Genomic DNA, 8758 nt, shown 5'->3' on the forward strand with positions numbered 1-8758 from the left:
CACAAGAGTAACATATAAAGTCAGCTTCATTCACAGTCCATTTCAACATTGATTTGTTCAAAAATGTCAAAGAAACAGATCTGCATTCACAATATCTCACAGCAACTGAAGCAGAGCTTTGTTTTTAATAGTCCATCATTATTTTTTATTTTGTTTATTTATACCTTTATTCATTGATGGGATAAAACGGGGAGTTAGGTACAACATCAGGAAGCAAGAGAGCAACCAGAGAGTGTTTTCATGTGGTGGGAGAGGGAGGCAGGGGAGTGGGGAGAATTTCATACTTCTAACTATCCAGCTACAGAACCTGGCTGTGCATCTGCTCAAGTCTCTCACAGAGAGGATGCCAAGCCCAGGACATGGCTAGAGAGAGAAATTATGCCTTCATTAAGGTTTCCAAGTGGATGTGGTTAAATAATTAGCCATGCAGATTCCTGAAATGAAACTGGACAGGACCGCCTCTCTGCACAGCATTGTGTGTTGCATAAATCATACAGTACAATATCCACTGCGTCAGCTGTGATAGAATATTTGTATCCCCCCCTACCCACCCCACCCCCATTTTTTAAATGTATTTTTAAAAACATAAGAAGTGTTATTAAAAAAATATTATGTTAATATGCCCTGGCCCTGAAGGTGTTTGACTAAAGCTGCATTTTTAACAAAACTTTTAGCTGATTTATTTATTTATTTTGCAGTAAAACCTGGGGCAGTGTATTTGCAGTGCTGAGTGCTGTGTGAATTCGGTCACAGAATCTGATAATAGAGGATTAGATATTCATCTAGGTCATTGCATTTGCTACCAATACTGTGGAAATAAGCATGTCAAACAACCTCGTTTCCACAGTGTGTTTATTTTAGTTACTATCTTCTTTGAATATATCAGACCCTTTATCACTGTGTGCTACACGATATCAGTCAGCGCTTGAAATGGACCAGTGCTCTCACTTCTCACATTTCAAACATTTGAGTTCTGGCACTTCTCAGTTCAAAAGACTTATTTAAATTGGAGTATTTATATTACCTGCATCCCACAGACACATCCGGTTTAGCATGGGATGGAGTAGCCATGTATACAACCTGCTCCTGCACATTTCAATTACTTTTCTTTCTCTACACATCCCATGGATGGACTCGAGGTCAGACACTTTGTTATTGCTCTATGTCAAGCGCTGACCAATATTTGGAGAAGAATGCTATGCACACAAGCATATTTTCAGCCCTGGATCTCCACTTTCTTCTCCCCATCTGTCCTCTAATTGCAAGACAAAGTATTTTCATTCACGGGCCACTGGGCAGTATCCGCAGGTAGGGAGCTTTGTGTAGGAGGGTGTAAAGCTGGCAAATTCCAGGACCAAAACCACTGACGCTTGTTTGATTAAAATCATAATTAAAAATAAAAGGACGCAGCATGAAGCCCTTTCATTAGAACCCAGTGTTCCTTAATGAGAAAAGGCCGCAGGATGTAGCAGGCTGTGCCTCGCAGACCAAACTGGATTTCTGAGCCTCTGTTCCCCTTGCTGCAAACTTGACATTTTCAGCCATGCTCACATGAACTCAGGGATCTAGAACCCAACTCTTACTCCACAACTTTTGGATCAAATGGATGCAGATAGAAGTTATGGCAGCCAAAGTGTAGGTGGTCAAGAAATCAGATCCAAACTGTCATTGCAGACACACACTCTGAACACAAATGCATATCAAACGACTATACCAGTCACCAGATGTGGGGGTACTGTGCCCTCCTGAGATCTCAACTGTCCCTCTGACTGGCTCATATACACACATGTTGAGCTATGTAACGCCAAACACTGGCCACAGGGCTACAGAAGGCCTCACTGGCTGTGGAATGGAGGCTGGTGGACAGAGAGAGAGAGAGAGAGAGAGGTCAAGGGAGGGCTGAGTCAGAGTTGCACAGAAGAAATGCAGTTATCTGTCCTGTGCTGTACATTAATTAATTAATTCATTTGTATTAATTTATTAATTAATTTACTTTATTTATGTTTTTGCAAATGGTTACAAAAATGTCTTATTGAAAAGTAAAGCACTTGGCATTTCTCTAAAGAGGATCCAATTCACAGTTTCCCTGCAGGGTTCCTCGCTCTTTTGAGATATAAAATGCATATCGTAGTAAGACATGTAGTAAGAGGACTGAGACACACAGAGAGCAGTGGTGCTCTCTTTAGTTAGGGTTTTTGGGTTCCCTGCAATGTGCTGACCTACCGCTGCCCAGTGGAAACAAAAGGCCAGTTGCAACATACTATTTAAGATTAAATTGTTTTCTCGGTCACTTCCTTTGTGAAGAAAGGTTTAGAGTTCACTTTCAAAGAAATTAGGAAGTTGTAACAGAATGCATTTTAAAAAAGCCACATTAATTACGTAACTTGATATCTACTTCATATTTAGATGTCTGATAAACACAGTGCTCAATCCACAGAACAATCCAGATGTTCCTCTCTTGTTCAAACAGCACTCAGTGCGACAGAGTAACAATGAAATGCTGAAGCCACAGCCATACCTTAATGTTGTCATCATTTGCAAATAAATTCACAGATATTTTTATTTTTTCTAACGGAATCTCTCTTGCAATGGACCTGCATACAATATAAATGTGACTGAATGAAATTCAGAAAGACACCCCTCCCCCTCAGCCTCTCTATGTCTACCGTTCATTATTTATACCTTCCTCTCGCTGCCCACGCACTAACAGAACTGGGACTCGTATGAAACATTAACGCTGTGAGCTTTGAATCCAACATGCAACCAAGAGAAGGAAAAAAAATATGCAATAAAAAATAAAATAAAATAAAATAAAAGGGAGGAAAAAACAAACAAATCTTAAGGGATTGAAGAGCTATTTCAGATTAACTCATGTGCATAATGAAGTAAAAATAGCAAAAATAATTATAAGTGTTTAGCAGATGAGATCAGCTCCCTGGGAGACTTAGTATAAGCATGTTTTACTATGATTTCGTGCTTCTTTTTCTGTTTGTTTATGTTTTTTTACTTTAGAATCAAAACTCAGCACAGGACAGCTTGTGGACATTTTCTCTTCCGAATTGGAAGTAAGTCCATTTCCATATATCGCAAATGCCTCGCCCTAAAGCCCTGATGGCCTGTGGAAAGTTCCCACACTGCCCTCTCAGACAGACACCTCCATTTATCTGGAAAAGCTACAAGCAAGCTGGTGAGCCAGGAAAGACCAGTGTGAAGTAAACAATAGTGTAGTGTATGTGGTCAGTCATCCTGATTCACACCAGCATCTCACACACACACCCTTCAGGGTCTTTATGAAGCAAAATGAGTGTGTAATTGATCAACAGAAATATATATACATATATTTTGTATTGTTTGTCTAAATGAAAAGCTAGTAAAATACATTCCAGATCATGTTGTTCAATTCGTATAGATGTAAGATGTTCAGGGTCTCAGTCAACCGTGTGTCAGACAGCTCAAGGGTGATGACACACAGACACACACACACAATTTCAAAGCTGCAGGATGAAGATGGTCATTTCCGTGGGCATACAGGGACCATTTGAAGGTGTTTAGAGTAGGTCAGATACCCCAAAGGCAAACAAACCACATCCTGAACCTCTTTTCTGAAACCAATGTCTCCAATCAGTATTTATCCCAGACTCGTCATACTTTGTGCTGCTGTGCAGTTTTCTGTCATCACTTTTCCACCCACACCAGTATTAGCCTTTCAGGAAATGCCACATCCCAGAGGGGTTTGAACCTGCAGAAGGAAAATAATCATATATTAAAAAAAACATTACAATAATACAATGAAAGGGAAGCTAAGGGAGTCTTCTGTATCATCCCACATGCTGGAAAAAACAACAACAACAAAACTATTGTTTACCAGCAATACAGGTAGTCAGGATAAGGAATCTTCATTGCAGTGTTTGTTACACCCCAACTAAATAAATAAACAGAATGATTGAATTCACGTTCTAGCTGTTAATTTAATTTAGATGTTGTTACAGCATCATAAAACTGCTGCAGGTGAAATACAGGGGTCTGGATTTACCATGAGTATAGTACAGTGGCTGAACGGTCTTGCTCTGCCATAATGGGTGCTCCTTCGTGTGGCATGTAGGGTTGAGGGAACAAGAGAAGAAGCAGAATCTTGACACTGTTTAATACGTCCCGTGGACTAGGATGCACCTGTGGCTTTAACCAGTGTAGAGTACAGAGTATACAAACCTTTGGCCATTTTCTTAAACATAATTTTACATAGGGGCTTTGTTACAATAATACACACACGCACACCAATGTTTTGATTCTTGTTGTTATTGTTGTTGACAGTCTGTTGTATATGACAGTCTATTCAGTAGGGTTTTGTTTTTGTCTTTTTGTTTTCTTGTCTCCATCAGGATTGTGCTGTTCTCTGAGAAGCATGGGCTACTGGTATTGCCCCACAGAAGTAGACACTTACAGTTACAATCTCTGCTGCACCCTCACTGCAGGGGTGCATTAGAGGGGGTCAGGGAGGCTTACTGTGGAAGGCAGAGGCTGCTTTTCCACACAACGGCGAGGACTATTAAAAGGATGATATGATTGCAAGCTCCAGCAAACATCAGCTGGCTCCCCTCCTTTCCCACATTTGGAGCATTTTGCAAACAGGATCCATTCAATGCCTAGAAGCCTAGAACATTTGTGTGTGTGAGTGTGTGATTATTTTAATATGCACCACCAAACATAAAATGCAGTTGATTTTAAGAGCGATATCAAAAAGGGTGGCAATTCTGTCCTTGAAGTGCTCATCAATCACACAGCTGTTAAAGAGCATATTTCTGATCCCATCAACAAAGGCAATTCAGAGAGTAATGATGTGGTGGGGAGAGAGGGGAAGGACACATATCAACAAAAGGTGAAGACATATTTGTTTTACAGCAGCGTAAACAACCCGTGCATCCAAGTATCACATCTCTCAGCCCTTGCACCTCTTCCCTGGGCTGTAGATTGTTCTTGTTGGTAATTTAGGCAGAGAAACAACAGTGCCATACAAAACACCTACAGTAGAGAAGAGAAATAAAATGATGAGAAGGAAATGGAAAAGAAAGATTTATACATATGATATTTGGATGTACTGCTCTGTTGTCTCCTATCCCAAGATGGGACGCTGGGAATATTCCAGATGAAGAATAAGCTACTATAATGTCGCTGGAATGTGTTACTAAATGTATTTTTTTCTAATGATGTCATCACCCCCTGTAATGCTGTGTGTTTCCAGTACATTGCATGGTAGTTTGGTCAAACATGTAAGTCAACTTATATAAAGATGTCTGTTAAGTATTATTATATATTATAATGATACAACTCCAATGGCCCTTAGAAACAGACAGAGGACAGAGAGGGCTGTAGAGAGTTGAATTTGAGTCTCAGTAAGGGTGGCAGTAACATGCTATACCTCCATCCTGCTGCCGGCACTCAGTGAAACTGAGGATTCCAACACAATGTAATAAGCATTGAATTATGGATGATAGGATGTCTTCCTCCTGGAGGTATCATGATTAATACATGCTTCAGGATTTACACATGGTACTATTACTTTTTAGGGTAAACAAATAGGATATATGTATCATTTATGGGTAAGAGCTAATCTGAACCTGAGTAACTGTGACTGGTAATAGCAGTTAAAGGAATAGTGGCCACATTTCTACAGGCACACCCCCTGCTTGGCTCTCAAACTACGCACCTCAGGAAAGTTTTACAAAACATGTTCATATTACGCAGCACTTATGTGGAGTTGCTTCTTTTGCGAGCAGAAACATAAACCAAACAAATGCCTGGCCTTATTTATATATATACATTTTTTTAAGATGTTGCCCACACTGACTCACTTTCAGGGGGTTGTAATTCCTCTCTATATATTCACTCTGCTAAAATGTTAATTGGGCCGCTTGTTACACTACTGGGGAGCATGGCCCATAAAGATGCCACAGGGACGTGTACAGTTTGTGGGAATTGTGGTGCTCATGTTCCAGCAGGAAGTCTGTGTGAATTCCAATGGCCCCATGAATCTGAAGCGATCACTGGCAGATTTAGACTCTCCACCAGGTCTCCCTTGCAAAGAGCTCTTGATCTCAATGGGATTCATGTACATACAAACACACACACACACACACACACACATATGTATGTATGTATTTTGATACTAGTTCTCTTAACAGCAAGAGTCAAGTGTTCAGAAAGTGCAGAGGACAAAGGGAAAGATGATCCTCCATTTGTTTCCAAGTTATACACCCACTCCATCCACTAGAAGGTGATAAGCAATTAAAGGAACAGCTGTAGTGAGCAACTGATACGAGGAGCGGTCTGAGAGCACAGCGCGCCTGCCACAGCACTTGGACACCTCCGTTGTATTATTAGCTGTGGGGCTGTCTTTCCACTCAGCTCTGTCATTGCTCTGCATTCACGAGTTATTGCAATACATTTACAGTATCGTTTTCCTCCTTCTTTCCTGATTGCCTTTACCTGGGTCTATGTCACGGCCAGTGCAACTCTTTGCACATTGTAAGCAGATTAATAATCAATCAGGAAATGGTTGGTGAAGCTTGCGGTGGCCCTGCAATGGAATGAGGTATACCACTGTAACTGCAATCCCCAACTCTAAGGGTGTGCATCTCTTCACAATGCAGTCTTCCATTTGGCATTTGCTTGTGCGACACAGGGTCCCTATACAACTGAACATCACTGATACTTACTGGTGTCTTTATCCTTTATCTTCAGCTCTGTTAAATGTATCAGCACCCCCTGCTCCAGGCCGAACCCCAGAGGAACAGTAATATGATTTGCCAGGTCATAAGTTATCATGTCTGAACCTGCGAAGTGATCCTGACCCCCCACTGACAGAGAGGGGAAATGACTCGGGAAAAGTGAAAAGGAGAGCAACAAGCTGCTTCTGAACACAGACACACACACACATATCATCACAGGGAATCCTCCCTCCGCCACCTGCCCAAACAACCCCCTGTATTGCTTCCACTTTTTGGCCCTTCAGTTTTCTTCAGAACAGCACAGCACAATGACTGTCATTGATAGAAAGCTCTGTGTGTCTGCCGTATAAAACCATATTTCTGGTGGTTGCACCTGCACCTTATTTATCGATCATATTTTTTTTTTCTGGAGTTCTAGGAGTGATTCTAGAACAGGATGGTTTTACACTCCTGTTGAGTATGAATGTATGGAGTTGGAAAACAAAACAAATGAATAAATAATACAGGTTATTTTATGGAAATATACAAAGTATCTGAGTGGCTAGTGAAATCAAAGTAGTATTAGAATTTAGGTTAGGATGTAGTTTGCATCAGTAAGGGATGTGGTGAAGTACAGTATACCAAGCGAAAAGAATATGGTTCAAAAGAGTGTTGTGTACCATGGTGAAAACATGGTAATATATGGTAAATGTTGTAGCATGGTAAAAGCATGGTAAAAGCATAGTTAAAATGTAAATACATAAATCGTTCCTTAGTTTTGTGGAATGTTTAATTCGCTGTCTTCTCCATCATTCAAAACCTGGACCAGAAATTGCAATAAAGCAAATTAAGTCAGATGAAACCTTAGACTTTTAAAATGGTTTAACAAAGGCATTGTGGGTGAATGGAGGGTCTGGAAGGGAAAACCTGACACTGAAAACAATCTCTTACTGTTAGTGGGAGAAACACTCTGGTGCTAAATCCTGGCCTGGCTATGGGCAGAACACACAGCAAAGTAAGGACATGTGTTCTGTGGTGCTGGGGTCATGCTGGGGCCATGTGGAGAGAGGTGCACTGGTTAATGAGTGAAACACGGCCAAAAGAAAGCTGTTATACTCTGGCTCCTGCTGCATGTTTATCTTTTTGAGTTGCCCCTGTACACACATACCAGCATATTCCCCTTTGTTTCTGTGTTATAGACATTGAGCACTGTGAATCCCACACACAGGGACATAAACATGGATTATAGCTGTGAGTGGCTAATTAAGCTGTGCCCAGGTTGTCCCATGTGACTGATATTCCACCCTGGATATAAACCCTGTGGGACTATAAAGGCAGCTTGGTTTCATTATTTAAATGACACGTTCCAAATACTGCATGCATGGGGCCACATGAAATGCTGACATTGAAGGAAAAACGTTTTTGGAAATAAAAACTCACGCCTGTTGAGCCATTCTACAACAAAAGCAACAGTCTGAGCAGGAATGGACTGTACCCATGTCTGCACAGAGCTGGACAAAACAGAGCCTCTGCCACCTGCTTTGCTGTCCCTGGTGTCTACAATGTATTCCCTAGCAGATTGTATCATCAAGAGAAATCAGCATGCCCAATGATAATACAACTGCATTGCATTAAGATGACCATATGTTTCATGATCAACAAGGCACACATTTATATTTGTGTTCGACTGAAGCTTGTTCGACATTTGAAACAAAAAAAACAAAACAAAACAAAACCAACAAAGCTTGCTCAACTCCTTCTATGCATGGAAACATAAAATGATAGCCCCAGTATCAAGATATCAACATCATCCCTACTGTACAAAATTGCACAGATTAAACAGTGAGAGAAAGAGATGCGCAGTAAGTTTGCACATGCATATATTCAGTGGGGCATGCCGACTGTGCAAGGGTGGGTGGTGCTGGTGGTGGTGGTGGCTGGGGAGGGGGGATGGAAATGCAATGGAAATCCCGTGCGTATCAGACCCAGGACCAGGCGCAGGAGTTGAATCCAACATACAAGCCACAAGCGAAGCGTATAACATCCAATCTCAG

The sequence above is a fragment of the Amia ocellicauda genome, chromosome 9, assembly GCF_036373705.1.
Source record: "Amia ocellicauda isolate fAmiCal2 chromosome 9, fAmiCal2.hap1, whole genome shotgun sequence".
Taxonomy (NCBI): Eukaryota; Metazoa; Chordata; class Actinopteri; order Amiiformes; family Amiidae; genus Amia; species Amia ocellicauda.